This window comes from Camelina sativa, chromosome 8 (assembly GCF_030686135.1).
Source record: "Camelina sativa cultivar CO46 ecotype springtype chromosome 8, ASM3068613v1".
Lineage (NCBI taxonomy): Eukaryota > Viridiplantae > Streptophyta > Magnoliopsida > Brassicales > Brassicaceae > Camelina > Camelina sativa.
Genome location: NC_141887.1, coordinates 16,302,867 through 16,319,601, shown reverse-complemented (window position 1 = coordinate 16,319,601; position 16,735 = coordinate 16,302,867).

Sequence of the window (16,735 nt, the reverse complement as noted above, 5' to 3'; positions counted from 1 at the left end):
TCAAACTTTCAGTCTAAACACTTCAAATTCATCCCAAACTCTTACAATTAGTCAAATGCATTGGATTATTATACATTCTGAACCTAGAAACAGTAACAAAGCTGTTTACTGCTTTGAATCAATGTTTTCTCGGTTATAGCTTGTTTCGGGACAAAATGGGTATAATTGTTGTCTAAACACTTCAAATTCAACCCGAATTCTTATAATTAGTCAATTGCATTGGATTATTATACATTCTGAACCTAGAAACAGTAACAAAGCTGTTTACTGCTTTGAATCACTGTTTTCTCAGTTTTAGCCTGTTTTGGGACAAAATGGGTATAAGTGTTGTCTAAACATTCCAAATTCAACCTGAACTCTTATAATTAGTCAAATTGAATGGATTGTTACACATATTGACCCTATAAACAGTAACAAAACTGTTTACTGCTTCGAATTAATGTTTTCTCGGTTTTAGCATGTTTTCTCGGCTTAAGCTTGTTTTGGGATAAAAGAGGTTTAAGTGTTGTCTAAACATTTTAAATTCATCCCAAACTCTTACAATTAGTCAAATGCATTGGAGTGTCACACATTCTGACAATAGAAACAGTAACAAAGCTGTTTACTACTTCAAATCAATGTTTTCTTTGTTTTAGCTTGTTTCGGGACAAAATGGGTATAATTGTTGTCTAAACACTTCCAATTCATCCCAAACTCTTACAATTAGTCAAATACATTGGATTGTCACACATTCTGACCCTAGAAACAGTAACAAAGCTGTTTACTACTTCAAATCAATGTTTTCTCGGTTATAGCTTGTTTCGGGACAAAATGGGTATAATTGTTGTCTAAACACTTCAAATTCATCCCAAACTCTTACAATTAGTCAAATGCATTGGATTATTATACATTCTGAACCTAGAAACAGTAACAAAGCTGTTTACTGCTTTGAATCAATGTTTTCTCAGTTTTAGCCTGTTTTGGGACAAAATGGGTATAAGTGTTGTCTAAACATTCCAAATTCAACCTGAACTCTTATAATTAGTCAAATGCAATGGATTGTTACACATATTGACCCTATAAACAGTAACAAAACTGTTTACTGCTTCGAATTAATGTTTTCTCGGTTTTAGCCTGTTTTCTCGGCTTAAGCTTGTTTTGGGATAAAAGAGGTTTAAGTGTTGTCTAAACATTTCAAATTCATCCCAAACTCTTACAATTAGTCAAATGCATTGGATTGTCACACATTCTGACCCTAGAAACAGTAACAAAGCTGTTTACTACTTCAAATCAATGTTTTCTTTGTTTTAGCTTGTTTCGGGACAAAATGGGTATAATTGTTGTCTAAACATTTCAAATTTATCCCAAACTCTTACAATTAGTCAAATGCATTGGATTGTCACACATTCTGACCCTAGAAACAGTAACAAAGCTGTTTACTACTTCAAATCAATGTTTTCTCGGTTATAGCTTGTTTCGGGACAAAATGGGTATAATTGTTGTCTAAACACTTCAAATTCATCCCAAACTCTTACAATTAGTCAAATGCATTGGATTATTATACATTCTGAACCTAGAAACAGTAACAAAGCTGTTTACTGCTTTGAATCAATGTTTTCTCAGTTTTAGCCTGTTTTGGGACAAAATGGGTATAAGTGTTGTCTAAACATTCCAAATTCAACCTGAACTCTTATAATTAGTCAAATGCAATGGATTGTTACACATATTGACCCTATAAACAGTAACAAAACTGTTTACTGCTTCGAATTAATGTTTTCTCGGTTTTAGCCTGTTTTCTCGGCTTAAGCTTGTTTTGGGATAAAAGAGGTTTAAGTGTTGTCTAAACATTTCAAATTTATCCCAAACTCTTACAATTAGTCAAATGCATTGGATTGTCACACATTCTGACCCTAGAAACAGTAACAAAGCTGTTTACTACTTCAAATCAATGTTTTCTTTGTTTTAGCTTGTTTCGGGACAAAATGGGTATAATTGTTGTCTAAACATTTCAAATTTATCCCAAACTCTTACAATTAGTCAAATGCATTGGATTGTCACACATTCTGACCCTAGAAACAGTAACAAAGCTGTTTACTACTTCAAATCAATGTTTTCTTTGTTTTAGCTTGTTTCGGGACAAAATGGGTATAATTGTTGTCTAAACACTTCAAATTCATCCCAAACTCTTACAATTAGTCAAATACATTGGATTGTCACACATTCTGACCCTAGAAACAGTAACAAAGCTGTTTACTACTTCAAATCAATGTTTTCTCGGTTATAGCTTGTTTCGGGACAAAATGGGTATAATTGTTGTCTAAACACTTCAAATTCAACCCGAATTCTTATAATTAGTCAATTGCATTGGATTATTATACATTCTGAACCTAGAAACAGTAACAAAGCTGTTTACTGCTTTGAATCACTGTTTTCTCAGTTTTAGCCTGTTTTGGGACAAAATGGGTATAAGTGTTGTCTAAACATTCCAAATTCAACCTGAACTCTTATAATTAGTCAAATTGAATGGATTGTTACACATATTGACCCTATAAACAGTAACAAAACTGTTTACTGCTTCGAATTAATGTTTTCTCGGTTTTAGCATGTTTTCTCGGCTTAAGCTTGTTTTGGGATAAAAGAGGTTTAAGTGTTGTCTAAACATTTTAAATTCATCCCAAACTCTTACAATTAGTCAAATGCATTGGAGTGTCACACATTCTGACAATAGAAACAGTAACAAAGCTGTTTACTACTTCAAATCAATGTTTTCTTTGTTTTAGCTTGTTTCGGGACAAAATGGGTATAATTGTTGTCTAAACACTTCCAATTCATCCCAAACTCTTACAATTAGTCAAATACATTGGATTGTCACACATTCTGACCCTAGAAACAGTAACAAAGCTGTTTACTACTTCAAATCAATGTTTTCTCGGTTATAGCTTGTTTCGGAACAAAATGGGTATAATTGTTGTCTAAACACTTCAAATTCATCCCAAACTCTTACAATTAGTCAAATGCATTGGATTATTATACATTCTGAACCTAGAAACAGTAACAAAGCTGTTTACTGCTTTGAATCAATGTTTTCTCAGTTTTAGCCTGTTTTGGGACAAAATGGGTATAAGTGTTGTCTAAACATTCCAAATTCAACCTGAACTCTTATAATTAGTCAAATGCAATGGATTGTTACACATATTGACCCTATAAACAGTAACAAAACTGTTTACTGCTTCGAATTAATGTTTTCTCGGTTTTAGCCTGTTTTCTCGGCTTAAGCTTGTTTTGGGATAAAAGAGGTTTAAGTGTTGTCTAAACATTTCAAATTTATCCCAAACTCTTACAATTAGTCAAATGCATTGGATTGTCACACATTCTGACCCTAGAAACAGTAACAAAGCTGTTTACTGTAAGACTTTGTAGAGTAAAGAAGAGAATCAAGAGATTGATGAGAGATATCGGTAGACAAAGAGAATGAGGAAGAAGAAAAGATTAGGTTATTGTTCCATAAGAATACATATTACAATGTAGGCTAAAGTCTATATATATCAAGGGAAAATTAGGGCTACACCCTCTACCAACCGATCGTATAAGTGATAGGGACAAGGAGAGAGATAGAACTAATCCCAACGGTGATAGTGACCCGTCCTAGTCTCCTTAAACACAACATAACCCGTGACTCCACTTGTTCCTCCTCTCTAACGGCTACAAGCGACATTCTAGATCCTTCTCATGGGCCTAAGGAGAGCGGGCCTCCTCATTGTCTTTACACACTTACATGACTCGGCCTTATTGCTTGGTTGTACGGACGGCCCCATAATTGTACGGACGGCCATGGCTGCCTTAGGCTTATTCTCTTGATCAATACTCCCCCTCAAGCTTAGCCGAGTGAGATGGCTAAGCTTGGAACCCGTGAAGCAGCACCTCATTAAAAACCTTGACTTAGAAAACCTCATGGGACAAAACCAAGTCAAGGGAAAAAGAGTGTGCTGTCCACGGATTAGGGAAGCTTGATCATGGCCGTGTAATGTCTACAAGTCCAAGTTTGCTGTAGATGTGATCACAAACCTTGGAGCTTGCAGACTTGGTGAAGATGTCAGCTAGCTGATCTTGACTCCTTGTGTGGCATGGTAACACCACTCCTTCCTCAATCTTCTCTCTCACCTTGTGGCAATCGCTTTCTATGTGCTTGGTCCTCTCATGAAAGACTGAGTTTGTGGCAATGTGGATAGCCGCTTCATTGTCGCAGTGCATGGTCATGGGCTGCTTTGTCTCGATGCCTAAGTCCTTGAGTAGGCCCTTCAGCCATGTCATCTCGTTAGTGAGCTTCCTCATAGCTCTATACTCGGCCTCGGCGCTAGAGCATGAAACCACCTTTTGTTTCTTAGACCTCCATGTAACCAAGTTGCCTCCAACAAACGTGCAGTACCCAGTGGTGGATCTCCTATCCAGCGTGTCGCCATTGTAATCCGCATCACAATAGCCAACGATTTCGGTGTTGTCATTCTTGCCCATCCAAATACCTTGACCCGGACTGCCCTTGAGATAGCTTAGGATCCTTTCGACTTGACTCCATTGGTACTTGCTTGGTGCCTTCATATGTTGGCTAACCTGATTCACAGCATAGGATATGTCAGGTCGTGTGATAGTAAGGTATATCAGCTTACCTACAAGCCGGCGGTAGCGTGTGACGTCTAAGAATGGCTCGTCCATTGGTTCCTTAGGTCGGCCTTCTTTTGCCCGTAAGCTCTCCCCCTTTCGCTTGAGCTGGTAATCTTCATCAAGGGGCGTAGCAACCGGAGACACACCAAGCTTGCCAGTCTCCTCTAACAAGTCAAGAGTAAACTTGCGTTGTGAGAGGAAGAGTCCTTCCGGTGAGCGACAAATCTCAATACCAAGAAAGTATTTGAGTTCCCCAAGGTCCTTGATGTCAAATACCGACTTGAGAGAGTCCTTGGTGTCCTGAATGGCCGCCTTATCATCACCAGTCACGATGATGTCGTCGACGTATATGAGCACCACCACCCAACCAATAGAGGTGCGACGCGTGAAGAGAGTATGATCAGCCTCCGATCGCGTAAAACCAGCAGTCTTGAGAGTGGAGCTTAGTTTGTGGTACCACGCTCGTGGGGACTGCTTAAGGCCATAGATGGCCTTACGTAGCCTCAAGACTTTTCCGGGTGTAACCATGTCTTCAAGGCCGGGAGGAGGCGTCATGTACACTTCTTCATCAAGTTCACCTTGAAGGAAGGCGTTCTTCACATCCATCTGCCATAAGTCCCATGAGAGGTTGACAGCAAGAGACAGCACAACCCGAACCGTATGGAGCTTGGCCACGGGTGCAAAGGTGTCCGTGTAGTCCGCGCCATAGGTTTGGGTGAAGCCACGGGCCACTAACCTGGCTTTATGCCGTTCAATGTCACCATTGCTCAAATACTTTATGGTAAACACCCATTTGGAGCTAACTGCCCGCTTGCCTTGAGGAAGATCCGATTCGTCCCACGTATGATTCCGGATCATGGCGCCAGTTTCATTCTTGACCGCATCTAACCAAACTTGATGTTCCTTAGCTTCATCATATGTCTGCGGGATCCAATTGGCGTCCACTTGGCCGAAGAAAGCTTGGTGATCAGCAGGTAACAGCTCAAGGGAACAAACGGACTGAATGGGATGAGCGACAGCTTGGCTGTTGTAATAGACACGCTTGTTCTTCCAAGTGGAGGGATCTGATCGAGGTCTGGTGCTCCGACGCAGGACTGGTGCCGGAAGTGGATCCACGCTAGGCAACACGGTGGACGTACCGTCCGTAGGAGCCGTCTCCGTGTTTTCCTCGGTAGAGGCCGCCGCCGGAGCATGCGTGTCCGTTGTAGGGCCAGGGACGGGAACACCGGTTATGGGTAGGCCAGACCCGAGAGATTCACCATCTTGGGCTGAACCATTGTCATTTGCATCTCCTTGGTCAGACCCACCATCGGTAGAAATTTGACTTAGTGTTGGCCGCACGGCACCCGTTGGTGGAGATGGGTTGCCAAGGTGATCAAGAAGGAACCGTAGACTCGAAGCTCGGTCATTAGGTGAGTGAGAGAGATCTTTAAGGCTGTTCCAATCCCTCTTGTCATGGTAGCCCACATGTTCTAGAAACCGGACGTCTCGAGAGACATATAGTCGACTTGTGGCCGGATCATAACATTTGTACCCCTTTTGTGTGGTGGAGTAGCCAATGAACATACACTTTGTACTTTTGGCATCCAGCTTACTCCTTTGTTCTCCTGGTACTAACACAAAACAAACACAGCCGAAAACTCGTAAGTGATCAAGAGATGGTTTAAATTTGTTTAGTACTTCAAATGGAGATAAGTCATGAAGAACTCTAGTTGGTGTTCGGTTGATTAGGTAGCATGCAGTCATCACGGCATCACCCCAATATCGTTTAGGAACACTCGAATGGAACATGATTGCCCGCGCCACTTCCATGAGGTGCCGGTTCTTCCTCTCGGCCACACCATTTTGTTGTGGCGTGTAGGGACAACTAGTTTGATGGAGAATGCCATGCTTGGAGAGATGTTCTTTGAACTTGCAACTTGTGTATTCCCCCCCATTATCAGACCTAAGTACCTTAAGTTTAGCATTGAAGTGATTAGTCACATAATTTTGAAAATTGATAAAGGCATCAAATACTCTATCTTTAGATGGCAACAAGGTAATCCAAGTGTATTTTGATTTTTCATCAATAAAAGTCACAAAATACTTGTTATTATCTCTAGATAGGCATGGTGATGTCCAAACATCTGAGTGAACCAAATCAAAACAATTCTCATAAATAGTAGTTGACTTAGGAAAGATAGACTTGCAATGTTTTCCAAGAATACAAGGTTCACAAGTAGAATTATCAAAAGAAATATTAGGAAACATCAACCCTAAAGCACGTGAATGTGGGTGGCCTAGCCTAGCATGCCACACCATATTCGAATCAACAACAAAACAAGACTTAGTAGAGGATAAATTTGGATCGGTTTTCTCTAGGACATAGAGATCTCCACTCCCTTGCCCTTCTCCAAGAACCTTTCCAGTCTCAATATCCTGAAAATAAACATTGTTAGGACCAAAGATTGCATAACAATTCAAATCATTTGTGGCCCTCTTAACCGATAGTAAATTGGAGGTAAAGGTAGGCATAAAGAAAGCTTTTGAGGTTTTATCAAATAGTTTCAAGTCCCCTATTCCCTTTACTGGTATTTGTTCTCCATTTGCAATAACAACATTTCCTAAGGCCGGTTTTATGTTGTCAATTAAACTAGGGTTACTAATCATATGATGTGAGGCTCCCGAGTCAATAACAAGCGATTTGCTAGGCCTAGAAGTAAAGAAAGAGATACCAGACTCCTTGAGTGAAGCAATGGAGCGGATGAGAGCCTCAAGGTCTGACTTCCTCACCACATCTCCGTAGGCTGCGGTCATGGCCACCTCATCTCCCTGCTTTGATGATCCGGCTCCTTTATCACTAACCGCTTCCTTTGAGAGGTTGGCTTTGAACTTGGCCGGCTTGAGATGAGGATGGAGAACCCAGCACTTGTCTTTCAGATGACCCCGCTTCTTGCAGTGGTCGCACACCAACAACTTCCTCTCCTCTTGCTTGTACATTCCTTTGTTGGCCGAAGCAAGCTCCCCCTTACCGCTAAACAAGTCAAGGGATCCTTGCTCTTTCTGAATTTGGGAGCAAATATCCTCAAAGGAGGGGAGCTTCTCTGCCCTTAGGATGTGCTTCAAGAGGTCGTTGAAGGACGGGTTCAAGGTAAGTAGGAGTCCGAAGACTTTGTCTTGCTCCTTTCTTTCGTTTAGCACACTTGCCTCAAGTGTACTTGGCCGCAACATGTCCAGCTCGGACCATAGTGCACGGAACTTACCAAGATGCTTAGTGAACTCCACATCATCTTGGTTAAGATCATTTATGGCCTTCTTGACCTCAAAGACTCTAGTCATGTTAGAGACATTACCATACACGCCTTTAAGTGTTTCCCACAGTTCCTTGGCCGTCTCGCAATATGAGTAGGCCTCAAGGATAGGCGTGTCCAGAGAGTTTTGGAGAACAGATAGGACAACTTGGTCTTCTTGGAACCATTTGGCCTTCCTCTCGCTCTCTTCCTCCGCTTCCGCCTCGGAAGCGTCCTCTCCTTTGGGGTTTTTCTTTGGGACATAGTCGGACTCGACATGACTCCAAAGGCCACGACCTCCAAGGGCGGTTCTTGTGGTTCTTGTCCACAGCAAGTAGTTTGTCCCCTTTAGGACAACCGGTGAAACAATGGGCTTGGCGTTTTCCATGGTCGGATTTCTATGGACCGATGGGTAAAGCTTTTACCCGGAGAATAAATGGGATGCGAGTAAGAAGAAACGAAGATAAGGAGACTAGAGTGTAGAAATGAGTAGGAGAATGAGATTAGACTGTAGAGAATCGAAGAACTTGCTCTGATACCATGTAAGACTTTGTAGAGTAAAGAAGAGAATCAAGAGATTGATGAGAGATATCGGTAGACAAAGAGAATGAGGAAGAAGAAAAGATTAGGTTATTGTTCCATAAGAATACATATTACAATGTAGGCTAAAGTCTATATATATCAAGGGAAAATTAGGGCTACACCCTCTACCAACCGATCGTATAAGTGATAGGGACAAGGAGAGAGATAGAACTAATCCCAACGGTGATAGTGACCCGTCCTAGTCTCCTTAAACACAACATAACCCGTGACTCCACTTGTTCCTCCTCTCTAACGGCTACAAGCGACATTCTAGATCCTTCTCATGGGCCTAAGGAGAGCGGGCCTCCTCATTGTCTTTACACACTTACATGACTCGGCCTTATTGCTTGGTTGTACGGACGGCCCCATAATTGTACGGACGGCCATGGCTGCCTTAGGCTTATTCTCTTGATCAATATTTACTACTTCAAATCAATGTTTTCTTTGTTTTAGCTTGTTTCGGGACAAAATGGGTATAATTGTTGTCTAAACATTTCAAATTTATCCTAAACTCTTACAATTAGTCAAATGCATTGGATTGTCACACATTCTGACCCTAGAAACAGTAACAAAGCTGTTTACTACTTCAAATCAATGTTTTCTTTGTTTTGAGCTTGTTTCGGGACAAAATGGGTATAATTGTTGTCTAAACACTTCAAATTCATCCCAAACTCTTACAATTAGTCAAATACATTGGATTGTCACACATTCTGACCCTAGAAACAGTAACAAAGCTGTTTACTACTTCAAATCAATGTTTTCTCGGTTATAGCTTGTTTCGGGACAAAATGGGTATAATTGTTGTCTAAACACTTCAAATTCAACCCGAATTCTTATAATTAGTCAATTGCATTGGATTATTATACATTCTGAACCTAGAAACAGTAACAAAGCTGTTTACTGCTTTGAATCACTGTTTTCTCAGTTTTAGCCTGTTTTGGGACAAAATGGGTATAAGTGTTGTCTAAACATTCCAAATTCAACCTGAACTCTTATAATTAGTCAAATTGAATGGATTGTTACACATATTGACCCTATAAACAGTAACAAAACTGTTTACTGCTTCGAATTAATGTTTTCTCGGTTTTAGCATGTTTTCTCGGCTTAAGCTTGTTTTGGGATAAAAGAGGTTTAAGTGTTGTCTAAACATTTTAAATTCATCCCAAACTCTTACAATTAGTCAAATGCATTGGAGTGTCACACATTCTGACAATAGAAACAGTAACAAAGCTGTTTACTACTTCAAATCAATGTTTTCTTTGTTTTAGCTTGTTTCGGGACAAAATGGGTATAATTGTTGTCTAAACACTTCCAATTCATCCCAAACTCTTACAATTAGTCAAATACATTGGATTGTCACACATTCTGACCCTAGAAACAGTAACAAAGCTGTTTACTACTTCAAATCAATGTTTTCTCGGTTATAGCTTGTTTCGGGACAAAATGGGTATAATTGTTGTCTAAACACTTCAAATTCATCCCAAACTCTTACAATTAGTCAAATGCATTGGATTATTATACATTCTGAACCTAGAAACAGTAACAAAGCTGTTTACTGCTTTGAATCAATGTTTTCTCAGTTTTAGCCTGTTTTGGGACAAAATGGGTATAAGTGTTGTCTAAACATTCCAAATTCAACCTGAACTCTTATAATTAGTCAAATGCAATGGATTGTTACACATATTGACCCTATAAACAGTAACAAAACTGTTTACTGCTTCGAATTAATGTTTTCTCGGTTTTAGCCTGTTTTCTCGGCTTAAGCTTGTTTTGGGATAAAAGAGGTTTAAGTGTTGTCTAAACATTTCAAATTTATCCCAAACTCTTACAATTAGTCAAATGCATTGGATTGTCACACATTCTGACCCTAGAAACAGTAACAAAGCTGTTTACTACTTCAAATCAATGTTTTCTTTGTTTTAGCTTGTTTCGGGACAAAATGGGTATAATTGTTGTCTAAACATTTCAAATTTATCCCAAACTCTTACAATTAGTCAAATGCATTGGATTGTCACACATTCTGACCCTAGAAACAGTAACAAAGCTGTTTACTACTTCAAATCAATGTTTTCTTTGTTTTAGCTTGTTTCGGGACAAAATGGGTATAATTGTTGTCTAAACACTTCAAATTCATCCCAAACTCTTACACTTAGTCAAATACATTGGATTGTCACACATTCTGACCCTAGAAACAGTAACAAAGCTGTTTACTACTTCAAATCAATGTTTTCTCGGTTATAGCTTGTTTCGGGACAAAATGGGTATAATTGTTGTCTAAACACTTCAAATTCAATCCGAATTCTTATAATTAGTCAATTGCATTGGATTATTATACATTCTGAACCTAGAAACAGTAACAAAGCTGTTTACTTCTTTGAATCACTGTTTTCTCAGTTTTAGCCTGTTTTGGGACAAAATGGGTATAAGTGTTGTCTAAACATTCCAAATTCAACCTGAACTCTTATAATTAGTCAAATTGAATGGATTGTTACACATATTGACCCTATAAACAGTAACAAAACTGTTTACTGCTTCGAATTAATGTTTTCTCGGTTTTAGCATGTTTTCTCGGCTTAAGCTTGTTTTGGGATAAAAGAGGTTTAAGTGTTGTCTAAACATTTCAAATTTATCCCAAACTCTTACAATTAGTCAAATGCATTGGATTGTCACACATTCTGACCCTAGAAACAGTAACAAAGCTGTTTACTACTTCAAATCAATGTTTTCTTTGTTTTAGCTTGTTTCGGGACAAAATGGGTATAATTGTTGTCTAAACATTTCAAATTTATCCCAAACTCTTACAATTAGTCAAATGCATTGGATTGTCACACATTCTGACCCTAGAAACAGTAACAAAGCTGTTTACTACTTCAAATCAATGTTTTCTTTGTTTTAGCTTGTTTCGGGACAAAATGGGTATAATTGTTGTCTAAACACTTCAAATTCATCCCAAACTCTTACAATTAGTCAAATGCATTGGATTGTCACACATTCTGACCCTAGAAACAGTAACAAAGCTGTTTACTACTTCAAATCAATGTTTTCTCGGTTATAGCTTGTTTCGGGACAAAATGGGTATAATTGTTGTCTAAACACTTCAAATTCAACCCGAATTCTTATAATTAGTCAATTGCATTGGATTATTATACATTCTGAACCTAGAAACAGTAACAAAGCTGTTTACTGCTTCGAATTAATGTTTTCTCGGTTTTAGCATGTTTTCTCGGCTTAAGCTTGTTTTGGGATAAAAGAGGTTTAAGTGTTGTCTAAACATTTTAAATTCATCCCAAACTCTTACAATTAGTCAAATGCATTGGAGTGTCACACATTCTGACAATAGAAACAGTAACAAAGCTGTTTACTACTTCAAATCAATGTTTTCTTTGTTTTAGCTTGTTTCGGGACAAAATGGGTATAATTGTTGTCTAAACACTTCAAATTCATCCCAAACTCTTACAATTAGTCAAATGCATTGGATTGTCACACATTCTGACCCTAGAAACAGTAACAAAGCTGTTTACTACTTCAAATCAATGTTTTCTCGGTTATAGCTTGTTTCGGGACAAAATGGGTATAATTGTTGTCTAAACACTTCAAATTCAACCCGAATTCTTATAATTAGTCAATTGCATTGGATTATTATACATTCTGAACCTAGAAACAGTAACAAAGCTGTTTACTGCTTTGAATCACTGTTTTCTCAGTTTTAGCCTGTTTTGGGACAAAATGGGTATAAGTGTTGTCTAAACATTCCAAATTCAACCTGAACTCTTATAATTAGTCAAATTGAATGGATTGTTACACATATTGACCCTATAAACAGTAACAAAACTGTTTACTGCTTCGAATTAATGTTTTCTCGGTTTTAGCATGTTTTCTCGGCTTATGCTTGTTTTGGGATAAAAGAGGTTTAAGTGTTGTCTAAACATTTTAAATTCATCCCAAACTCTTACAATTAGTCAAATGCATTGGAGTGTCACACATTCTGACAATAGAAACAGTAACAAAGCTGTTTACTACTTCAAATCAATGTTTTCTTTGTTTTAGCTTGTTTCGGGACAAAATGGGTATAATTGTTGTCTAAACACTTCCAATTCATCCCAAACTCTTACAATTAGTCAAATACATTGGATTGTCACACATTCTGACCCTAGAAACAGTAACAAAGCTGTTTACTACTTCAAATCAATGTTTTCTCGGTTATAGCTTGTTTCGGGACAAAATGGGTATAATTGTTGTCTAAACACTTCAAATTCATCCCAAACTCTTACAATTAGTCAAATGCATTGGATTATTATACATTCTGAACCTAGAAACAGTAACAAAGCTGTTTACTGCTTTGAATCAATGTTTTCTCAGTTTTAGCCTGTTTTGGGACAAAATGGGTATAAGTGTTGTCTAAACATTCCAAATTCAACCTGAACTCTTATAATTAGTCAAATGCAATGGATTGTTACACATATTGACCCTATAAACAGTAACAAAACTGTTTACTGCTTCGAATTAATGTTTTCTAGGTTTTAGCCTGTTTTCTCGGCTTAAGCTTGTTTTGGGATAAAAGAGGTTTAAGTGTTGTCTAAACATTTCAAATTTATCCCAAACTCTTACAATTAGTCAAATGCATTGGATTGTCACACATTCTGACCCTAGAAACAGTAACAAAGCTGTTTACTACTTCAAATCAATGTTTTCTTTGTTTTAGCTTGTTTCGGGACAAAATGGGTATAATTGTTGTCTAAACATTTCAAATTTATCCCAAACTCTTACAATTAGTCAAATGCATTGGATTGTCACACATTCTGACCCTAGAAACAGTAACAAAGCTGTTTACTACTTCAAATCAATGTTTTCTTTGTTTTAGCTTGTTTCGGGACAAAATGGGTATAATTGTTGTCTAAACACTTCAAATTCATCCCAAACTCTTACAATTAGTCAAATACATTGGATTGTCACACATTCTGACCCTAGAAACAGTAACAAAGCTGTTTACTACTTCAAATCAATGTTTTCTCGGTTATAGCTTGTTTCGGGACAAAATGGGTATAATTGTTGTCTAAACACTTCAAATTCAATCCGAATTCTTATAATTAGTCAATTGCATTGGATTATTATACATTCTGAACCTAGAAACAGTAACAAAGCTGTTTACTTCTTTGAATCACTGTTTTCTCAGTTTTAGCCTGTTTTGGGACAAAATGGGTATAAGTGTTGTCTAAACATTCCAAATTCAACCTGAACTCTTATAATTAGTCAAATTGAATGGATTGTTACACATATTGACCCTATAAACAGTAACAAAACTGTTTACTGCTTCGAATTAATGTTTTCTCGGTTTTAGCATGTTTTCTCGGCTTAAGCTTGTTTTGGGATAAAAGAGGTTTAAGTGTTGTCTAAACATTTCAAATTTATCCCAAACTCTTACAATTAGTCAAATGCATTGGATTGTCACACATTCTGACCCTAGAAACAGTAACAAAGCTGTTTACTACTTCAAATCAATGTTTTCTTTGTTTTAGCTTGTTTCGGGACAAAATGGGTATAATTGTTGTCTAAACATTTCAAATTTATCCCAAACTCTTACAATTAGTCAAATGCATTGGATTGTCACACATTCTGACCCTAGAAACAGTAACAAAGCTGTTTACTACTTCAAATCAATGTTTTCTTTGTTTTAGCTTGTTTCGGGACAAAATGGGTATAATTGTTGTCTAAACACTTCAAATTCATCCCAAACTCTTACAATTAGTCAAATGCATTGGATTGTCACACATTCTGACCCTAGAAACAGTAACAAAGCTGTTTACTACTTCAAATCAATGTTTTCTCGGTTATAGCTTGTTTCGGGACAAAATGGGTATAATTGTTGTCTAAACACTTCAAATTCAACCCGAATTCTTATAATTAGTCAATTGCATTGGATTATTATACATTCTGAACCTAGAAACAGTAACAAAGCTGTTTACTGCTTCGAATTAATGTTTTCTCGGTTTTAGCATGTTTTCTCGGCTTAAGCTTGTTTTGGGATAAAAGAGGTTTAAGTGTTGTCTAAACATTTTAAATTCATCCCAAACTCTTACAATTAGTCAAATGCATTGGAGTGTCACACATTCTGACAATAGAAACAGTAACAAAGCTGTTTACTACTTCAAATCAATGTTTTCTTTGTTTTAGCTTGTTTCGGGACAAAATGGGTATAATTGTTGTCTAAACACTTCAAATTCATCCCAAACTCTTACAATTAGTCAAATGCATTGGATTGTCACACATTCTGACCCTAGAAACAGTAACAAAGCTGTTTACTACTTCAAATCAATGTTTTCTCGGTTATAGCTTGTTTCGGGACAAAATGGGTATAATTGTTGTCTAAACACTTCAAATTCAACCCGAATTCTTATAATTAGTCAATTGCATTGGATTATTATACATTCTGAACCTAGAAACAGTAACAAAGCTGTTTACTGCTTTGAATCACTGTTTTCTCAGTTTTAGCCTGTTTTGGGACAAAATGGGTATAAGTGTTGTCTAAACATTCCAAATTCAACCTGAACTCTTATAATTAGTCAAATTGAATGGATTGTTACACATATTGACCCTATAAACAGTAACAAAACTGTTTACTGCTTCGAATTAATGTTTTCTCGGTTTTAGCATGTTTTCTCGGCTTATGCTTGTTTTGGGATAAAAGAGGTTTAAGTGTTGTCTAAACATTTTAAATTCATCCCAAACTCTTACAATTAGTCAAATGCATTGGAGTGTCACACATTCTGACAATAGAAACAGTAACAAAGCTGTTTACTACTTCAAATCAATGTTTTCTTTGTTTTAGCTTGTTTCGGGACAAAATGGGTATAATTGTTGTCTAAACACTTCCAATTCATCCCAAACTCTTACAATTAGTCAAATACATTGGATTGTCACACATTCTGACCCTAGAAACAGTAACAAAGCTGTTTACTACTTCAAATCAATGTTTTCTCGGTTATAGCTTGTTTCGGGACAAAATGGGTATAATTGTTGTCTAAACACTTCAAATTCATCCCAAACTCTTACAATTAGTCAAATGCATTGGATTATTATACATTCTGAACCTAGAAACAGTAACAAAGCTGTTTACTGCTTTGAATCAATGTTTTCTCAGTTTTAGCCTGTTTTGGGACAAAATGGGTATAAGTGTTGTCTAAACATTCCAAATTCAACCTGAACTCTTATAATTAGTCAAATGCAATGGATTGTTACACATATTGACCCTATAAACAGTAACAAAACTGTTTACTGCTTCGAATTAATGTTTTCTCGGTTTTAGCATGTTTTCTCGGCTTAAGCTTGTTTTGGGATAAAAGAGGTTTAAGTGTTGTCTAAACATTTTAAATTCATCCCAAACTCTTACAATTAGTCAAATGCATTGGAGTGTCACACATTCTGACAATAGAAACAGTAACAAAGCTGTTTACTACTTCAAATCAATGTTTTCTTTGTTTTAGCTTGTTTCGGGACAAAATGGGTATAATTGTTGTCTAAACACTTCCAATTCATCCCAAACTCTTACAATTAGTCAAATACATTGGATTGTCACACATTCTGACCCTAGAAACAGTAACAAAGCTGTTTACTACTTCAAATCAATGTTTTCTCGGTTATAGCTTGTTTCGGGACAAAATGGGTATAATTGTTGTCTAAACACTTCAAATTCATCCCAAACTCTTACAATTAGTCAAATGCATTGGATTATTATACATTCTGAACCTAGAAACAGTAACAAAGCTGTTTACTGCTTTGAATCAATGTTTTCTCAGTTTTAGCCTGTTTTGGGACAAAATGGGTATAAGTGTTGTCTAAACATTCCAAATTCAACCTGAACTCTTATAATTAGTCAAATGCAATGGATTGTTACACATATTGACCCTATAAACAGTAACAAAACTGTTTACTGCTTCGAATTAATGTTTTCTCGGTTTTAGCCTGTTTTCTCGGCTTAAGCTTTTTTTGGGATAAAAGAGGTTTAAGTGTTGTCTAAACATTTCAAATTTATCCCAAACTCTTACAATTAGTCAAATGCATTGGATTGTCACACATTCTGACCCTAGAAACAGTAACAAAGCTGTTTACTACTTCAAATCAATGTTTTCTTTGTTTTAGCTTGTTTCGGGACAAAATGGGTATAATTGTTGTCTAAACATTTCAAATTTATCCCAAACTCTTACAATTAGTCAAATGCATTGGATTGTCACACATTCTGACCCTAGAAA